This window comes from Cydia amplana, chromosome 21, assembly GCF_948474715.1.
Source record: "Cydia amplana chromosome 21, ilCydAmpl1.1, whole genome shotgun sequence".
NCBI classification, from domain to species: domain Eukaryota; kingdom Metazoa; phylum Arthropoda; class Insecta; order Lepidoptera; family Tortricidae; genus Cydia; species Cydia amplana.
Window position 1 is genome coordinate 2,197,806 of NC_086089.1, and position 22,637 is coordinate 2,220,442.

Consider the following 22,637-nt stretch of genomic DNA (forward strand, 5'->3'; position numbering starts at 1 on the left):
GTTTTAAGTCCATTACTTTACAGTATATATACCTCTGACTTAGATCAGTCCATCAATCAGCATTGCAATATCCTCCAGTATGCGGATGACATTGCAATATATTCGGCTCATAGGAACGTCGTTGATGCGACCCATTACATAAACAATTCTCTCGCCTCTCTGGGTCTTTGGCTAGAGGCCCATGGTTTAGACTTGTCTCCTTCTAAGAGCTCAGCTCTAGTCTTTTTCAGAGGCCGAAATTGCCCTCCTATTAATGTGTTTTTTCGTTCTCAAATCATCCCGGTCCATAGTAATGTAAAATTTCTAGGTGTTATCTTTGATTCCAAATTATCATGGATCGAACATATTAAAAGTTCAATTGGAAAGTGTGAAAAAAATTTAAATATAATCCGGGCCCTATCTGGCTCCTGGTGGGGAGCCCACCCATATTCTCAGAAATTATTATATAACGCCTTAGTCAGGTCTCTTCTCGATTTCGGTTCTATTATAATTGAGCCGTGTCGCAAAAAAGATCTTAAGAAACTAGATAGGATCCAATCTAAAGCCCTCAGAATAGTTACCGGTGCCATGAGATCTTCCCCCATTAGAGCGCTTCAAGTAGAATGCGCTGATCCCCCCTTAAAGATTCGTCGTCAGTATCTAGCTGATAGATATTTATTCCGTGTTGCTCAATTAGAAAACCACCCTATCTTCCCAAAGCTTCAAATATTACAATCGCATGTTGATGTGAATCGGTTATGGCTGAGAAGACCAAAACCAAATCTTGTTACCAGTCTAGTTAGATTAAATAATATTGAGGTTCCCTTAACTAAATTCTCTAAGATCCCCATTTATACAGTTCCTTTCGAGGCCCTCACGTTCCAGCAGAAATCAGTGAACATTGGCGTCAACCGTAGTTCGACTGACGTCAATGACAGATTCCTGTCTTCAGTAAGAACTAAGTGGCAGGAATGGGATTTACTCTTCTCGGATGCTTCAAAATCTAACAATAGTTTAGTTGGATGTGCCTTCATTCATGATAATTTGATGACAACCCGCAAATTTCAACTTCCCTCAGTTTGCTCTATCTTCACCGGAGAATGCGTAGCCATTTTGAAAGCAGTTAAATATATAATAGAACTCAAGGTGCCCAAATCGGTAATCTTTTCTGATAGTTTAAGCTCGATCCAGGCCATTACCTGTAATTCTATCAAAAATTGCTCAAAAGCCCCTATAATTTGCCTAATTAAAGAAGCTCTTTTTTCTTGCCACTTGTTAAATTTAGAAGTACAGTTATCATGGATTCCAAGCCACAAAGGAATCCACGGTAACGAAAAAGCAGATGAAGCTGCCAAAGAGGCGGCTACAAATGGTAGTAGGTCCTTTTTTAAATGCTTCAGTAAGGACTTGGACGTAGTTTCGTCATCAAAGCTACTTTCTGTTTGGTCGGATCTTTGGGTTTCTAATAACAAATTACAATTCTTTCAAATTCAAAAAAATATTTATCGTAAACCTTGGTTTTATAAACATAGGTTCAAAAAAAAAGTAACAAGTGTTCTGATTCGCCTTAGAATGGGTCATGTGTGCTCTCCGGAGTTTCTATTTAGAATTAATGTAAAAGGTAGCCCGGAATGCCAATGTGGGTATGGTGTAGGTACAATTGAACATATATTTTTCGAATGTCCGTTGAACCGTCTTTCTTTATACGATCTCTTGATAAAATTCAAAGTCTGCCTCCCCTGTAATGTCAAATCTCTTCTGGCTAGTTCTGAACCCAATGTATTAAAACTGTTGGCATATTTTATTGATAAAAATAATATAAGTCTATAAATATTTCTTATGTATGTTCAGCTATATATGTGTTTATTGCTAATGTTATATTATTAAAACTATTTTTATAAGTGTATAATTCTCTAAATTCAAACTTCTGGGCTAAATCATATTAGGTGCACTCCTCAGTTTGTCCTTATATTATAACTAAACTTGACATTGGCAAAGTGCCCTGGCAGCAAAAGCCATTCTAACAAAAAAAAAAAAAAAAATTAGTATTATCGTATGATTATCGTGTTAATAATTTGTATTTAATTGTTATACATTTCTTTTTGAGTTATATATATTATTCAGATTCGTCCGGGGAACGGGCTGCCGAGATGGGCCAAAAATACAAAGTTGATAGCAATTAAGTTATTTACTATGAAGCCCATCAGTTTAAGGGATGGTGCCCGTAATAATGTGTGTATGATAATTATACTTTAATGACTTTACAGATATAACCAATTCGGGAACTGTTTTCTCGCGTAATACGATACGACAAGACCAGGTAGGATTTTTTCTTCATGCTGAACAGTCACCATCAGATATATCGGAGCGGCCGAGGTATTCACAAATATCTGAACAATGTAAATTATAATGTAGTTAAAGTGCATGTTCAGATATTTTTGAGCGACCTTGGTGGCTCCGGTATATATCTAATGGAGACTACAAATTCATGAAGCAAATGTACAGTCAGCATCAAATAAATAGTGAAGGCTAAAGTAGCCAAATATATCGTAATATAACTTTGTTGCATAGAAATAAGGATGTGTTCCGTTATAGTGGTGATGTATTTGGGCATTGGAGAGACCAAAGCGGCTAAGCGCTCAGTGGCTCGGATACGAGAGAATGGGAGAGGATAGTGTCGTGAAGAGAGCGTACTTGGGACAACGAAATGGGAGACGCCCGATTGGACGTCCTACAGGTATCGCTGGAACGACGTAGTTGCTAAAGATCTGCTCAACCTCGGCCATGGCGACTGGCGAGAGCTATCGCAAGACCGGGAAACATGGCGTGATCTGGTGTCGGAGGCCAGGACTCACTTTGGGTCGTTGCGTCACCGTAGCCGTCGTAAGTAATGTCAATATCCAGACAAGGAAATGGGGACTACTTACGTTTGTATGAAAATACGATTTATGGGCGGTGGTTTTTGCAATTGGGCTTATAAAAATAAATAATAATTTTATGTTGAAACAAGTTTTAAATAAATACCTACGTAGATGAAAAAATACAATCTTGCCTTTTATCAAATCACATCATTTTTTGAGAAATTTGCGAATAAAGTTATCCAAATAACGATTATAAATAAGAAGTCCCTATCACAGTTATAAACCCTGGCAGGGTTCAATACATCATAATATCTGTATCTAACTAAACATAAGACAAACTCTTTACTTCATTTACGCGAGCGGAGCTGCGGGCCCGTCTAGTATTATATATTATACATTATGAACCCCATTCGGCAAGTGTATTTTACTTAGGTCTGTAGGAATATCGTATATTCTGCTTGTTTAAATCGTCTCACGGCCCGTTGCTTCGACTAACGCATAATTGTAGTCGGATTGCAACGATTTTGCATAAATTGTACTGCCATTGCCAGTGTGTAGTTAAATTGCGATTCTGATTTAGCGTTTGACTTCCAACTACTATTAGTTTCTTTGTTAAGAATTATTGTCCGTAAGCCATGAGTCTATCTATATTGAGAAATAAACTAGTACAAAGTGGGTTTTGTATTGATGGTATTGCATGATTTTCACACATTTTAATATGAAACTATTCTGATAATCCGAGGATTAAGCTGTAATCTGATAATTAGTGATATTAACCCATAAAACCGTCGGCATGCCTCAAGGCACCCATCTGAGACCGCTGCTGCTGCATATAGTTGTTAGTTGCATATAATTATTCTCCATGCTTAACGCTTTTTGCTCATTTCTAGCATATTTGCATAATCATGTGCTTTCTTTTGTTTAGTAATTAATGACCCATAATATCAATTCAATGGGACGTGCTTGGTTTTTCTGACCGTTACTTATAGGCGTTTATAATACATAGTAGGAATACGGATGGTCTTCTATATGGAAAGCTGAACAAATTTTATTCATTTAGGTGTATGACTATCGACTAGTAGTCACTAGATGTGGAACTCTTGGGAGGAGACAATGACATGTATTTACAATTCGCTTTTTCTCACGAAAATAATGTTAGGGCTGATGGTGTTAAACTGAACACACTGGCATTATGTGAAGGGTACACGGAAAGAACATGTCTAGTCCCTTTTGTAACATTTTGAATAATCGCGGTTTTAAAATTTGGAACAATGTCAAAATGTATGGTAATTCCGTGACCAGACCTTTTTGAATTAAAACAAAATTTGTGTTACATATATTATACGGTGGTAGCAAAGGATATAATTAGTTATATGAACTATTAGTAGTTCATTAAGAGCGCTACATTTTGAGATGAAAATCCCATTTTCCGAAAAAAGTGACTAGACATGTTCTTTCCGTGTACCTTTCATATGCAGTGTACTTAGGATGAAACATGTATCAATCAGACACCTATAATTATTTATACGAACTTTGATGTAACAGAGACGTTAAAAGGTGAGAAGGGTGCAGGAGTAATCTACGTGACGAAATCCGTAAATAGACGATAATGATATATAAACTCCATTCAAACACTTTACTGACGTCACTTTAATTGGACAATTAGCCACTTAATTCAAAGGAAAAACTCACAAAGAACTTTCTTAAAGCTTAATTAGTTTTGAAGAAAAAAACAGCTGTTGAGGTGGTTGAACTGTAGTGTAATTTACTGAATCGTGATACTTGCTGGCTTGTTCTTTAGCCGTTTAGATTTCGCGGATTAGACACACTAGAGAGGTCCCGTGCTGGCGATAACTGTAATTGAGAAAATAATAATATAAATTTGCCTTGATTTTAGGTCTTCTGTTTGCGTATTTCTTCGATAACATATGTACTTAAGATACTATAAAAACAAGCAAGTACTTGACACACACAAACTTAAGTACTTACATTACATGCGAGTACAGAGTACTACAAAGATGGCTCGTAACAGTCCTTGTCAATATTTTCATAGACAATCGGCGCCAGCTCTTGGTAATCAATTTGTACAGTCAACAGAAGAAATAGCTAATAAAGCTAATAAGCGGGCGAGGTGTTTCAAATCGCCTATAGGTACGCTCTCTTATAAATATATTCTTAACAATGAAGTCGTGTTGTATACTATTTTAACTTTTACTTTGTTTTCCTAGACGCATCGAACCTACAATTCACCGTGTCGATACGCGGCTCACTGTAAATAGTCCTGAATCGTTTCATCTACAACCTGCACTCTGCGACGCACCGTTAACATATAAGAATCAAATTCAAGAATTGAAGTTGTGTTCAGATGATTCTGTTCACTTTGCCCACTAAGCCACTTCTATTGCTGACTGTACACTTAAGTTATGTCGATACCGTGCACAAGCAAATTATATATACACTATTTTTCTTAAACCGCATATGTTCTTGAACTTTCTTAAGTTTTATGTGAGATGACATCTCCATCGTTTTTCGCATCTCACAGTAGCGGTCGCAAATCACCGGAGACGCGGAGATGCGCGCCGATGCGCACGATTGTCGAAATCATGTGCGCAGACGTTTGCACAGCAGGTCCCATTGTCTTCTATTGTTTCGTTTTTAAAATTATGTAACGATTTTAGGTCAATGTCGATTTTAATTGATTGTTAGCTGTTCGTAGCTTTATTGCATATGTTATCAACATTTCAACACGATGCGATTTGTTATGGATGCGAAACTAAAACTAATAGAACCGTAAAACTGTGAAATAGCTACGGTTAAAATAATGGTATTTTACTGGTGTTGGTTTGGTGGACTATAAATATTCGTTTTCGGTTTTCGTTTAGGACAGCCGAGTTGATTTATAAAATACTTGTAGATTTAAAGTTTTGTGTTTTATTTTAAATCAACGCTTTTAGTCAAATCAAACATGTCGTATCTAACGTATTTTTAGGGTTCCGTAGCCAAATGGCAAAAAACGGAACCCTTATAGATTCGTCATGTCTGTCTGTCTGTCCGTCTGTCCGTCTGTCTGTCCGTCCGTATGTCACAGCCACGTTTCTCCGAAACTATAAGAACTATACTGTTGAAACTTGGTAAGTAGATGTATTCTGTGAACCGCATTGAGATTTTCACACAAAAAAAAAAAATTTGGGGTTCCCCATACTTCGAACTGAAACTCAAAAAGTTTTTTTTTCATCAAACCCATACGTGTGGGGTATCTATGGATAGGTCTTCAAAAATGATATTGAGGTTTCTAATATCATTTTTTTCTAAACTGAATAGTTTGCGCGAGAGACACTTCCAAAGTGGTAAAATGTGTGTCCCCCCCCCCTGTAACTTCTAAAATAAGAGAATGATAAAACTAAAAAAAATATATGATGTACATTACCATGTAAACTTCCACCGAAAATTGGTTTGAACGAGATCTAGTAAGTAGTTTTTTTTTATACGTCATAAATCGCCTAAATACGGAACCCTTCATGGGCGAGTCCGACTCGCACTTGGCCGCTTTTTTTTAATTGCACCATCTCCAAATTTGAACAAAATCCGCTGTTATCTAATGTTGCCAAGGAGGCTCCCAGCGGTCAGTGTCTTTGAGTTTGAAACAATAGTTTATCGCCAACCGCCAAGCTCGCAAGATGGCGGACAGGAAGGAGACAGGTGCGGCGCGCGCGCACCGGCGCGTGAACATTGTGCTCTATGGCCGTGCTCTATGGGCGCGGGGTGGCTGAAATTTAAGTTTACTTAACTCTGACTTAACTTAGACCTGAACTAAATTCGACTTTGGGTGTGTTCTTGCAAATATCTAGTAGAGAGTTTTATTCACCGTATATGTGATCTCTTCACTCTTCTTAATATTCTTCTTCATAAAATAATAATCCACGAAGTTGTTCCGTCAACCTTATTTGGTAAGATGCAATAACCGCCTTATAAGGCTCTCTTAAAATTTTATTACCCTGTTATATTTTATTTACATCATTTGAGTCAATCTGCAGTTATATTATAAGCTGAAAACACGATGATTCAAGCTCTGACCAAGTAGCTTTTATTTTTTACTGCTGAATCATTGCAGTGTTAAACAAAAGTGAGTCAGATTTAAAAGCGTTTAGATTCTTACTAAGTGCCTTTGTTTTAACTTTTAAATGTACTTACTCTATGTTGAATGAGATTGTTTAAACCATTGTTTAAACTTGCCATTTAAGTCTAGTTACGAACGCAGATGTCGCAGTCATACAAGCACATAAATATAGTATCCACAGCACAGCCAGCATCGAAAGTGTCAGTTCCGGACTAATAATCACAGACAGAGAAAGCAAAGGGCTTCTAATTGGGAAAGTGAGACGGTGATAAGTGGACACGCGATACTGGAGGCTGGCATTCAATACCGCAGATTGATACTATTGATAGCTCATCTGTGTAATGAGTTTCCCTGTTCTTTATTTATGACATAATTAGACATCCGTTATGCTTGTAGTATTAGGTTCTGTGGAAAATTTAATCAGATCTGATTTTCTTATATGGTTTCAGTTGCTTTGATAATTTTGTATCTGGTAACCTTCTTATCATCTTAGTAGTTGAATGCAGAATAACGCAAACATATTGCAATAAACAAGTGTTTGCATCTGTTGTTCCGGTTGTTCGTGATAATGCTGCTCCCTGTATAAATGTTTAGAGATGCCACGAATATTCGGCAACTATTCGGTATTCGGCCTATTCGGCCACTTTGCCGAATATTCGGTATTCGGCCGAATGTTGCCTACTATTCGGCCGAATACCGTATATCTGTTGCATCACCTACCTAAAAAGAAGAATTACACAATAAAAATAACCAAAAACTAAGTTAAATTTAATATTTAAAATGTATTCTTGGAAAGTTGTTAAATACGAAGACCTTTTTTTGAGCATTAGTTGATTTTGAGATTAGTTGGTCTGATTTGATTGACTCTAACAATATTCATTAATTCTGTTCCACAAACAATAAGTAGGTATATCTTAGCAAACGTTATGCTTTGTTGCCGAACAGTTTTCATAATATATAATTGTGACTCAAAATGTTCTCATGTCATGCCGAATATTCGGTCGCCGAATATTCGGTATTCGGCCGAGAGAGAGGCCGAATATTCGGTATTCGGCCAAAACCACTATTCGGGGCATCTCTATAAATGTTACTGTACACGTACAGCCATCAATATATCTGGACGTATAGGTGCTCAAAAATGTCTTAACATGCACTCTAACGCAGTAACAACAGTCGTGTTCAGATATTTGTGAGCACCTTGTTTGCGATGATATATCTGACGTTGACCCTGCCGTAATAATATGAAATCTAAAAATATAATGAATAATGTTATCCAATTACGCTTTCTGCATAAATGATAACAAACCGGGTTTAAGTCGCTATAACCGAGTGCCTAATGAAATAACTATCTCGCTAGTCTTATGCAAATGATTGTATATATTTGCATGGCGAATGATAAGAGCTCGAATCTAGCGCCCACGTAAAGCAAATATTGCGGATTGTGTTGTTCACCCCAGCCTGTTTTAGATGAACGTGCCAAAATGGTAAGGCAATTTGCATATATCGCCGAGGACATTTCAAGTTGTAATTACGTGAGGTCCCTGCCATAAACCGATGTATATCAGAGGTCTGTGCCAAGCTTTGAGATGATAGAAGCTGATGATGATGCAGCTAAAAGTCATACGTTTACCTCCAAACTGAATTTCGTGACTATGTAACTTCAGGTTAAAAGCGAAGTGGGTACTTTATTTGTCGGCGTCGCACATTACTAAGCGACAGAAGTTTAACTGCATGAAATTCAGAGAATTTGCATCTCACCGTTATGTCAACTAGCAAATTTTAAATAAATATGCGATATAAATGTATCCGTAACGGCATATTAAGTGAATTTATATTAAGGCAGACATTTTTACGGTTTGCGGACCGTAAAAAGGATCTGCACGTGAGAATTTATGGAGACAGTTATACAAACGACCCATAGTTAGCTCTATGTGAAGCTCTTATTATTTAATGTCTTACAGTAAAACATAAAACTATCGTGCCATCTAAATTGACTTATAAAGTTATTCATGATTGACATGACATGATTGAAACATAGAATGATATTGATCATAGATTGTTATCAGGTTATCATTGGCAGTGTAAGAAAACTTAAAAGCAATTGGATAATTTTTAGGGAGACTCAACAAAAAAATCGTATATCTTTATTTTTTGTTCGTCACTGTAGAGAAATATTTTCTTACAAGAAACGATTTTTTTAACTACTTTGAATATTTTGTTAATGCAAAAGTTAATCGCACCAGAATCAGCATATTTATCACCTGAGAATGCTTTAACTCCTTCCAAAGCTTACAAGTCTATCAAATTCCAAAACGGCTTCCCACATGGACCGTTACCTCCGCGTATGGTACCTTCGCTCATTAAACTACGATTGTCCGTCGATCCAGTTCCTACAGATTTATTCTTAACGGACTTTGTATTGAGCGACTGCTTTTCTTGATTATAGTTTGGCAAGAGTTGATTGTCAGAGGAGCGTAAGAAGAGAGAACAAGATAGGTACTGTTGTTTTGTGCTAGAGTATTATAACCCTAAGAAGTGAGTATGTATCTTTTATTCCATTCTTCTACTGTTACTGACAAAACTTGTTTGCCAGACTATAACCGTACTTTATAAATTTTATAATTGTATGTATGTGCAGTCTGAACAAAATACAAGTTATACCTACTTTTGAACATCCGAAATCCTAATTATTCAAGCAAACATCAATACCAGCACCGAAAAAAGTAATAAATACTTATCGAAACAATATTGGAATGTTTATTAAATATATAAGCACGTAGGTTACTTCCGACGCGATGTTTTTGCCGCGTTATGATAATCACGATGATCTATATCTATCGATGCCGGCCTTGTCGAATGCCCATCTATAGTCATGATGTCAACGGTTCTGATGCGATGACCTCACCCGCCCTGTTATTTTACTTGGACCCATATCTTATTATCTTCCGAAATAGTTTGGGCTACATCCAATTTTGACCCGTAGGCCGTAGGTGCGTGTCTCAGTAACATTTATATAACGACACAACTCACATTTCAGTCGGAGGAGGAGGCTATTGTTCGGGTTCTTCTTTGTGGAGACTGGTCTATTTAAGCTAACACGAGCTATTATATTTAGTAACTTTATTTTTGAGTATAATTACATGGACACACTTCATTCGGTTCTCGTATGCTATTTTATTTTTACTATCATTTTCTTTAATTTAATGAATGTTTTAATTAGGTATACAGGATTTTGACTCTTGGAGACCCTATACATCTCTAAGGATAATTTGATTAACTACTATATTTTGTAATCTTTTAGTTATGATGACACTTAGAGACATTTACATCTCTAAATAATTTTAGATTATAGTTTTTGTATCTTTGTGTTTTTTTTTTTCAATACTATTGTTATTGCGTTTTTTGTAATTCGACATTTAGAGGCTTTATACATCTCTATGTTAGTTTGATTTGATATTTACGGCTTAGTTGTATTTTATAATTATTGATGTGTTTTTTTTTGCTGTATGTAAATTCCATATTGACGTGTAAAAGTGCCCTTGTGGCCTATTTTCTGAATAAATGTTGATATTTGATATCTGATATTAGGTACTTTTTAGGGTTCCGTACCCAAAGGGTAAAAACGGGACCCTATTACTAAGACTCCGCTGTCCGTCCGTCCGTCCGTCCGTCCGTCCGTCCGTCCGTCTGTCACCAGGCTGTATCTCACGAACCGTGATAGCTAGACAGTTGAAATTTTCACAGATGATGAAAAACAGAATAAAATAAAGATTTAAGTGGGGCTCCCATACAACAAACGTGATTTTTGACCGAAGTTAAGCAACGTCGGGCGGGGTCAGTACTTGGATGGGTGACCGTTTTTTTGCTCGTTTTGCTCTATTTTTTGTTGATGGTGCGGAACCCTCCGTGCGCGAGCCCGACTCGCACGTGGCCGGTTTTTTGTATATGCTTTATGATAGATTCACATCCAACTCTAATATACATGCGTCCATGTTATGGAAATGAGCCACAAATGCAGCCAACCTGAAAGCGAGGTGCGAAACAATTAGCCAATTATTTTAACCATGCGACTCCAGAGCCGCAGACTAAATAAAGATGTGCGATAACGTGGGAGCAAGGATTGTCGGACGTGAAATGTTGCCGGATTGTTTCCTTATCTGTGCCATCGTCGGCGCTAACGGAGCAGCGGTGATCAATGTTACTTTAGTGCCCTCTTTCTTTCGAAAGTTGGAGTCTTTTGAGGATAACCCTATTTTCATCATCAAAGTTTTGGTATTATCATACCTAATAAACAGCTCCGATCATAATACTCGGAAATTATATAGCTAATGAAACTACATTAGCAGTTTTCTCCATAAGAATCTATCTACGGTTTACATACATGTTTGATAAGATTTTGGGATAGATTCCGGTTGATTCTACGCTTATAATATTCTACATCGTTGTTTTTTTCTCCGTCACGCTTCGCTAGGATCTGTAATACCTTTGGTTACTGCTCATTCTCTTTCAGTTGTAGACATTGCCCAATTTTAGCAGCTTCAGCTCATCGTCAGTTGCCCTAGTTATAATTGTGTACGAATCTCCCTCGTGTCCCATGGCTGGGCTCAGACCCGCTATGTTTACAGAGCGGTGACGGCAGCTCATTAGGTCGTGGCAGACGGTTATCGCGGCATCACGCTCGCAGCTCCACGATTCTTATGTTTCACTCCCAACCCGACCAAGATGCCAGGTGCTTGATACTGTTTGGACTTTATAATGGGATCAAATATTACCATGAAGCATTGCTTAGGATTCTGCTTCGGGATCCCTTTGTTCCGATGTTATTAGTGGCCGTCGTAGGTGGGTGACGTAGAAGCTTGATAGATGTTGGTGTCCAACCATAAAAATTAATGAAAATTTACCTTAATTAACATTAATTTACAAATTTTGTTTAACGCGTTTTTCTATATTAGAAAGGTTCAGTGCAAATGTCATAACATTAACATTCAAACGGTATCACACATACAGTGTTCAAAAATAGAGCCTTAAATTTTACGGTACCTGTACCTATTTTCTCTGTTCTATCAAACTATTAAAATAACGAATCAACTACAGTTGGTAAACATGTATTGATTAAATATTGTTTTGTTTCATCAAAGATGATCGATTACATCTGGAAATGAACATGATCCAGCATTGAACTTCAAATGCCAACGAACTCGGTATTTCAGTCAAATGGCTAATCCAAAAGCAAACCACTTATTGCCATAATCATATTATACCATTGATATAGTATAAAGAACTGGATACCCAATCAGCCGCCAAAAATGGCCCCACAAAAGTGATGTCAAAACAGATCATGCATTACTTTTTCGTTTAGTCTTGTTTGAAACGCTCAAATGTGAAGTTGTCAACAATTACGAAATGTGCCGTTAAAATATGTAAAAATAACAATGATAAAGCAAGGAAAAAGGATGGAATGTATTTCTTTCGGTTAGTTCTTTGGATAGCATTACATAATTTATGTAATCTGGTGGTAATTTTATGGTTTTGAATAAATTAATTTGTTAGTACCAAAGAAGGGATGTCAAGGAACAAAATTCTAATGAGTCGATGTGAGGTCAATATTTTTTTTTATTTTTATATGGAATTCATAAGAAATAATATTATGTTTAAATTGAAGATTTCCAAGAAAACCTATGCGACGTGCAAAGTGGACTGCTATTTAATTATAGCAAGAGATAGGGGTGATGCAGTTTTAAACAAGGCAAAACGGCACTTGTGTGTTCGGCCCATTTCCCTGTTTCCGACATATACACCACCAATAAGGGCTTATATCGACTAACTGTAAATGCTAAACCTGTCGGAACACAGTGACAACCACAGGATTTTTTTTATAAAGTATAGGTAGACTTTATAAAAAAAATCCAATCAGTATCTAAATTTCCCCGTGCACCCGTGCTATGAGTAAATGTAGATCTTAAATACACAGTTATTTAATAAGTAGAATTTATTTCAAGGAAATTAGTATTTAAAGACGTATACTTACGAATTAAAAATTTAATTTGTTTGAATTTGAACCACGAATTAATTTTATTTGAGCTCCCGATTAAATTAAATTTGTTTTATTTATTACTTCAATTGGTTTTCCTGTACAGTAATACATATTAAAGTTTACCAAAGTGACTCCATTCATTCATTAGTCTCGTTTGACGTTGTTTGACGTAAATACGTTACGTTTAGTGCCATCGGACTAAATTTTTTAACAGTGTTGGTACTTATGTTTGCAAATTTGACACTTAATGCTTACGACATTAAGCTCTTTTCTGTACGAAACATTTATCTTGACTCAAAATTTACGTAAGCGTTTTTATCATCAATGCAAATGGTGCGAAACGTCATTGGGATCCACATTTCTTGACGTTTTTGTTCTGCTTTGTGTGTCTATTTCTTTTATATTAAGTCAGTGTATTATACTGATTGAGGAATTCCAATGTCTATCTAGTTGTATTGAATGCATATGATTCTACTTTGGTATTGCGAATAATGAAGTTACATAGGAAGCTATTACCTACGCTACGTAAAATCAAATGTTGAGAAGCGAAAATATTCCCAAAAGTAAACAAAACAACTTGATACAATCTTCAAAAAATTGTTCAACACTTGCTCACGATTCGATTGACAAATAAGATAGATTCACGATTCCAACAAATTGGTGGTCACAATCCGATTCCGAGTGATTGCACGCATTCTTGACGATTCGATTGGGATGTAATGTTGGCGTTATTCGTTCCGCTTACTGACTCGGCGGTGTTCAGTAACTATGTTATGATAGTGCTCTATTGTTTTAACCGCCAATGAAACTTCAATATCAGTTTCCTGTAATTAATAATTCTTAATGAATTGATGAATCTACCTCTAAGAAAATACGTAAATAAATGATCGGAGATTATTTATATTTAAGCAGGGTTTTGAGCTAGCCAAGCTTATTCAATTTATTTTAAATAGGTTTTTGATTGCATATTTCTAAATAAATTTTCCGCTAAATTTGCGGTTTCTAAAAACCACACTTGAGAGGATCCATTGTGCTTCTAGCTGCTTAAATCGTGACTCGAATTCCCGCTTATATTCCGCACCATAGATCAACTGCATTAGGGTCAAAGATTTGTAATAACATAAAAACGGTGAATCCAATCCGGACAAAACCTAGCTCGCTCCATATTTCACAGCGCGGCGTCAGTCCATTGTCCATTCTGTTCGAAACCGCAGATCTCGCTCGAGCGAATCTAAACTCAACAGCGATAGCGATAAAGTTCTTAATGACATTAAAGACGACGGTGATTACCTGGAGCATGACCAACGTTTCATTAAAGTTGATGGACAATCACTACAATCAGCGGCCGCTGTGCGATCATTGTTTGCAGTCAATGATACTTGAGGTGATGGCGCTAATAAGATGCTAATGTTGCCAAAGTAAGGACAGTTGGGTAATATTGACATCCTGCCAGTTACATATGCTACTACACTACACGTTTGAAACAACAAGGTAGAAAAAATTGTACTTATTGTAAACTTACTTTTCGCTTGGACTATTGAGGTCATTGTCGAACTTGTACATGTATGATCTATTAACACTGTCGCAGGTATTTCAAGACTTAGTGGTAAGTCAAATTTGAAGACACACCACCAATTGAAAAGTGGGCGTATAATAAACGACTTTAATTGTTTTTTTAACGTCGTACTAAAGACTCAAGCCTATAAAGCAATCAGATATGCAATAAAAAGCCAAGTGTCGACTAAGTGAAGGCCCTGACACACTACCCGATGACATCATGGATTCTTTAGCCTCCGAGACTACACCCACGTATCCACGCATCCATACTAACCCACAAATTAATACCGCTACCTTATTGCTAATGGTTTAAAACTCAGTATTCCACATACAATGTTAATCCAGGTGTAACTGCTTATGTATCAAAATAGCCTCAAGCTAATCAAAATAAGATTCGTAGGGTATTAGTCTCCAAAAATGGTTGGTCTTAATTCATATAAAGGGCAGCTGGTTGGTAAATAACGTCTTACGTAATGTGCGGACTAATTAGCATTTTCGTAAGCGTGGATGGATGGCCTTAACTTAAGGATGGCACTTTGACTCCTTTTGTTTAGCTGTTCTTTTCCTTTCTTACTCATATTGCCTTAAGCTGGTTCTAAATTTTAACAACAATAGCAATTGATTACGTTTGCGCAATTTTTAGACTTTTTTCGTAATAAAGTCGTCTTTCAGCAAAGTACAGCCCTTTATTATGCTTTAGAAGTGCCTAGTTAAACTACATAATATATTTGCTAGCAGGAATATAGATCACAGACGTACTCGTTTTCGAATGTTGCCAAATATAGTAGTTGAATGGCCTACCCAGATGCCAATAACAAAAACTTCGCACATTACACATTAGCAAACATTTTTACAGAGAGTGAAAGTATGTCCGCGTGCAATGCTCATACGTCCAGCTTCATGGACTGATTCCCCTGCCCATGGCATTTGCTATGATAATGATACTTTCATTTGATCCGATCCATAGACTAGGAATCCTCTAGACGGAGTTTAGAGCAATTATTTCATGAAACCGATGCTGCCAAAAATACTGGGGTGCGGGGGACGAGGTGAGCGAATCCCGTGCCGTGATTGGTCCGTTCAAAGACACGGACCAATCACGGCACGGGATTCTGACACTTTGACTCGAAGATGGAGTAAAACTACCGTATCTTTGTGGCAGAGGGGGTAGCGTTACTATGCTCAGTCCAGAGGATGTCTTGTCTGTGGATCCGATCATTCGAAAACTAGTTTCCACTGCAATTCAAGACCAGTGCAGATATAAGGTCGTACTGGATCGGCTAGAAATTGATTTAGTACTCGTTATCTGGTCCTGTCGAGTATATATCCAATCCAATCTCGTAATTTATCGATATGAAATCCTATATCGACCTTGGCGCAGTTTGACAGGCTTGGTTACTAAATGTATAAAGCGCGATCGACCCTACCTACACAATATACACAATGTCATGATCGGGCTGTCAGAAATACTGTATTGAACAATTTAGTTCATCAATTGTTTTTGCGATGCATCAAACGTGCTGTAGACTTCTGAATGAACGGTATAACAAAGAGGTTGACACGTGCGCCTCGGTTTCGTGGCGCAAACAAAAACGGTTTAGGGATCTGTATTTCAAGAGAAAATCCCGTAGTTAATGTCAAAATGTACTAGGAGAAACGGCGAAGAAACACAGCGTTAGCGCATACTTTATTGAGTTAATGGTGACTTTTCTAAGCAGTAACTAACGCGAATTGATATTTGGAAACTGATCATCAATATTATCAATAAAATGGGCGGACGACGGATGCAATATACGTCAAAATCATTTTGTCTTATTTAAACCAATTTTAGTCATATCCATATTACGTATATCGTTTGACATGATTTTGACGTATATTGCATCCGTCGTCCGTCCACATACTAACTTCAAAATGAAATACCTATTATAGTATTAGAAATATTTACATAAAAATCTGTAAAACTTATTTGCCACTGGGAAATTTCGAGATAATTTCCTAATTCTGTAATCCAACATGGTAAAACGTTAGATTATGGTTCCTCTCTCTGGATGTAAAAAATGTGCTGGACAGATATAGGTACTGAACCGTTCGCATTAAAACTGTTGCAGCATTCGTCTTATTTCTTTCAATAACCGTTGTAACTATCAACTTTGTTAAAATGCGAGAAGAGTTTGGTATGCAAATTATAACGACTTTTGTCCGCTCCTAAGGTATTTCAGGTATCTCTTTTGATGCGACAATGAGCAACGGTAAAACAGGTCTATCTTTATTCTGGAAGTTTGATTTTATTTTAGAAGAAAATCACAATGATCTGAAATGTATTGTTACTTTCCATCAATACTCGAACGCCCTAAGCCGTTTGGCAAGTGGTCAAGCGGTTCTATGAACTATAATCAGCTGATCGATTCGATTTAGCATTGACACCGAGTTCATTGTCCGAGATTCGTAACAATAGAAAAATTACGTGATTCGTAACATTTTACGGAGGCTTCGTAAGTTCGTATATACAAATAGGCTTCCCAATATGTAAACATTTAACTTTCTGTACTCGTTCTCAAAGGTCAAATCATAAGCTTTTCTAATTAGTTATTTATAATTTTTACAATTTATAGTCATTAGCAGTATAAAATAGCAAAATGATTGCAATAATTGAAGTATTATTTCTCGTAATTATAGACATATCTTTTGATGCCAGCTCCTGTATGATTGGAGCAATCAAAATGATTTATTGGCCTTTCTGTAATTATATGGTAGAAGAATGCTAGTTAATCTTCATTTGTAGATAACGCGTTGTATAAATCCTAAACATTTATCGAACGAGCGAGCGAAGCGAAGTGAAGTTCTTACATTCAACTTGGAACACACGGCTGGCTAGGGGCACGTCCCGGCATTTCGATGTTTTTAAGCTGAACTATCAGAGGATAGTTTGATACACAATAACTTAAGTAAATTTGTTCTATTTTAAATGACATTTGGTAAACGTGTAATCGAGGGCATTATATTTTAGTCATTAAATTATGAGCAGGCTCGATCAAGGGGTTATTGAGCTAGAAGAGCTTAGAAGGCTAAAAAGCTATTTGTGAGGGGTCTTGCTATTCTGGTCATGTTTTTTGCAAGAAAGTATGGTCGACTTTGGTATCAAATGAAACTGCTCGGCTTACACATTTATAATATAGTTTTTAAATTTACAATTTTAAAATAATGATCTAACATTTTGGCGAACCGCGAGTTCTCAGTTCGGGGCGAACTACTAGTTATAAACCCGTTTCACTAATAATTATTTCACAATTAGACTGCACTCGTTAATCGTGGCACCTACTGAAAATATGGTGCGTTGATATTGCTCGGATATGGTTGTATAATTAAACACACACAGGGCAGTATGTTCCCACCCCTATAAACAGCAGTATCTGCATATACATATACTATCTGTACGAACGTGTACGGATTCTGGTATACAGCCCAGTTATCACTTTGGGAATTTTTACTATCATTAGTTTCTAAATTTGAGTTAATTTAACTGCCGTTACGGACAAAATGCTTACCATATTTTCACGTTTTCCTGCAGTCAATTGCAAACCACTTGAAATAACTGTCCGTTTACTTCTTGGATCTTACTACAGGCGTGATTTTCTCTAGACTCGGGCCAGCTGCAGTTTTCCTTATAAGACACCGATAGCTTCGACATTCCTAGGCCTCAATAAACCCTAGGTCATCCAGTCAGGCTTAAATTAGAACTTAATTCGACCATTACACGTCCAGTGCGTGTGCGCTTCCTCATACTTTCAGGCTATTATTGGTTTCAGTTAGACACGTTGGATCTATTGAGTCTTATTGCTGAGGTGACAGTGGTGAATTTGGTCTGTTGAATTATTTGTGCGGTTATCGCAGTGTATGGTACGGCCTCAGCTTGCGGTTAGTTTTAATTTCGCATTCGTGTATAGTTGAGTTTTCTGATTTGTATGCGTGGATCTCGTTATTGCCTAATATACATATGTACTCATAAGGAATGAAATGAGGTATATTTTGCTCATAATCCTGGAAAAATACTACTTAAAGCGTCACGCTTAACAACGATAGCATTATATGCTTGCCTAGTAATCGAATACAGCAACGACGAGCAATATTTCCGAGGTAATTTTGACTCCTAGCATGGCTTATTGGCATTAGAATGTGAACTTTAGTAACTGACAACACAATGTCTAATTACTTTTATGGTTTTTGATGGAAACTTATGTTAGAATTGAAAGAAGCTCCAACTTTTTTGGCGCATTCTTGAAACCGTGGGAAGATGGCGTCATTGTTTATATGAAATGTATCGACCATTCCGTATGCGATATGAGGTAATCGGGCAAAAACCAAATAATCGTGGGTTAGTAGAGCTCTGTTCCCGTAGCTCTGTTGAGTGGAACCGATAGTTGCGTTTGTGTCTCCTACTTGTCTATTCCTTATAACTTGATTATGAAACAAAAGCTCTTAAAATTCAGTTTTTTGACATTTTGTTAGCATTAAGACTAAGACTTTGGGGTCATTCCAGGTGATTTCAACAAATCGAGTGTGCCGTATGATTTTTGATTCGAATAAAAAAAATTGAGGATATACTTCATGGTGGCAGAAGTGCTGAACCACCACCATTTTTTTTTTATCTTTTAATTTCCAAGTTTTGCCCATTCGAAGTTAACAGTGGGGTTAAATTCCTGCTTGTACAAAATCAGACCTAACTTTTTTTCTATAAAAGGTAACGAAATAATTATTACTTTTTTTGATTAGGTAATAAACGTGGATATTATACTGTATGACAAAATTTATCTGAATTAACTACAAAAAAAATGGTGACCACCCGAAGTGTATACCTAATTGGTCAATTATTGCAATTTTAAATTGGTTCTTGTGCCAACCCTGGTGCATATCAAATATTACTTTTTTCTGAAATATAAAGTACTTGCCGTGTTCATCTTGTAAAATAAATATAATTGTGTTAGATCAATTACTTCTAATAGAAAAATATAAGTGAAAATTGAGAAATTCGAAAAATGCTCATGTTTGACTCTAAAAAAATCCATGTGGAAGATAAAATAAAAATTTGATTTTAGTCAGCAAATATAGCTGATATCTTCGTTAATTAGATTTAGAAAAAAAAGTTTTGTTATTTTGCCTATTTTTTGAAATATGAATTTTTTAACATGCTACTTTTTACAACTATCGATACAAAATGTTTTATGTTATAAATTAATAAAAATGGAACGTAATTGGTCATACGGATTTTATTTACGTTTTTTATGTTCAAATAATTTTTTTGACATGGCAATAATTTCATTTGAAAATTTAATGAGGGTAGAAATTCGACAATGCACTGTTACCTGACAAGGATTGTGAATCACTTGCGAATGTTTCTTAATTTAGCCGTGTAGTGAATAACCGACGCCTCAACCACGCCGTGGTACTGACATATGGTGTTTATAATTGTAATACCTGTACGTTTAATAAGAAGACTTCTGTCGGTTTCACTTATTTCATTTATTGTTTTGAGCCATGATGACCTCGAAAAAGTCGTTTGATGACAATCTTCCCCTCCAAATATTCCAATTGAACAAGGCTCCATTGTCGAAGTAATTGAATTGTCAAATAAATACTTCTTCTTGTCAGTGATATATAACGAACAGTCAACTATTAATAACACAAGCACTTACTACAAAGAGTTTGCACCACTTCATTATCTCCTAGATAAATACGATTTCCTATTAGAACTTCGATAAGGATTATTGGGCCGTTTACTTATGTTCGTAATTTAGCCATGTAACATGCAAATAAAGCTTGTTAACAAGTCAGGAGGCGTCGGTTATTCACTACACGGCTAAATTAAGAAACATTCGCAAGTGATTCACAATCCTTGTCAGGTAACAGTGCATTGTCGAATTTCTACCCTCATTAAATTTACAAATGAAATTATTGCCATGTCAAAAAAATTATTTGAACATAAAAAACGTAAATAATATCCGTATGACCAATTACCGTCCCATTTTTATTAATTTATAACATAAAACATTTTGTATCGATAGTTGTAAAAAGTAGCATGTTAAAAAAATCATATTTCAAAAAATAGGCAAAATAACAAAACTTTTTTTTCTAAATCTAATTAACGAAGATATCAGCTATATTTGCTGACTAAAATCAAATTTTTATTTTATCTTCCACATGGATTTTTTTAGAGTCAAACATGAGCATTTTTCGAATTTCTCAATTTTCACTTATATTTTTCTATTAGAAGTAATTGATCTAACACAATTATATTTATTTTACAAGATGAACACGGCAAGTACTTTATATTTCAGAAAAAAGTAATATTTGATATGCACCAGGGTTGGCACAAGAACCAATTTAAAATTGCAATAATTGACCAATTAGGTATACACTTCGGGTGGTCACCATTTTTTTTGTAGTTAATTCAGATAAATTTTGTCATACAGTATAATATCCACATTTATTACCTAATCAAAAAAAGTAATAATTATTTCGTTACCTTTTATAGAAAAAAAGTTAGGTCTGATTTTGTACAAGCAAGAATTTGACCCCACTGCTAACTTCGAATGGGTAAAACTTGAAAATTAAAAGATAAAAAAAAAACTGGTGGTGGTTCAGCACTTCTGCCACCATGAAATATATCCTCAATTTTTTTTATGCAAATCAAAAATCATGCGGCACACTTTTTAATTCAAATTTGTTGAAATCACATGGAATGACCCTTTGGTTAGTAGTTATGTATTTCAACTGCAACGGTTCCTTGCAAATTACGCAACTCTAAAACAAGAGCTTAAATAGTTATTTGTACAACAAGAGATCAAAGTTTGATATTTCTTCGAGTGCTTATTTTGAGTCCCGTGCAAGCGAAAGATTCTATACTAGATTCACGAGCGTAGCGAGTGAATCTAATTTAGAATCTTGAGCGTAGTAAGGGACTCAAAAGCGCACGAGATGTAAATAACTTTGATCTCGTGTAGTTCACAAAACTTTTCACCTCAGCTGTGAGAACATATTAGAGAACCCGTAAAATGTATTCCTTCTTCATCACTTACCTCTATTCACTCGTGTTTTCTTAAGATATACCAACAATTAAGTTTTCACCTCAGCAGCTCGAACAAGGGTACTTTGCTACTTAAAAACAGTGAGCAAAATCGCATTTTGCTCACTAAGTGAGTCAAAATGAGCAAAATGCGATTTTGCTCACTGTTTTTAAGTAGCAAAGTACCCTTGTTCGAGCTGCTGAGGTGAAAATTTAATTATTCATTTGTTTAAAATTTTATGATTATTCATAAAAGCTTTGCTGCGTAATAAGGGCTGTTGTCTTACTGCTGTAATTAACATGAGAAAGTTACGCTGCAAAAACTCTACTTACCAATAAAACCTATCTGTAATCTTCTTGTAATTTATTGTTCCCGTTTGGATCTTGTATGTACTTACTACTAATTACGATAACAGGTACAACTATTTTTAATTACACTCTATTAGCTCCAAGATATGGCTCAATTTCATGTAACATCGAGTGCGGTATTGGTCTCTTGTTGGTAGTACATATCATCATAATTGTTTTTTCCCAAAGCACGCGAATCGAGATTAAATCTTTAATAAGCTGCAGATGGCTTTGTTTAGTTCATTTGTATGTTAATGTAGAAACTTCCGAGACATGTTAAGATCTCTATTAAGTTATGCTTATGTTACACTCGTACTCTCTCTGGCTTGTTATTTGACGCCAAATGAAATTGATATTTTATGATTTAAAACTACTTTTAATAACAAATCATTATGTTATTTCACACATTTAACATGAGTTCAAAAAATTTTATGTATGTAGGTAATGAAATGTATTGTTTTGATCCTATTTGAGGCGAGGGATAGTTCCAAAAAGTTTGTTAGTTTGTACGAAAATTATAGATCTCAACAATTTTCTTACTTTATAAGTTTGATTATATTTATTGTTGACGGCCCTCACTAGTCTAGGGACGGTTCCGTTTTGCGTAGATATTTATGCTTTGAGTGAAATAATAATGCTATCGCTTATAAAGTATCGACTACAGAGTAAAACACGTTGACG

The 22,637-nt window shown here is 36.0% G+C and overlaps 1 protein-coding gene across 1 annotated transcript in view; it reads left to right on the top strand.

The window, feature by feature from the left end:
- LOC134658039 (dystonin) overlaps positions 1 to 22,637 on the top strand; it is a 241,097-nt gene that overhangs the window by 82,679 nt on the left and 135,781 nt on the right. The window lies entirely within an intron of this gene.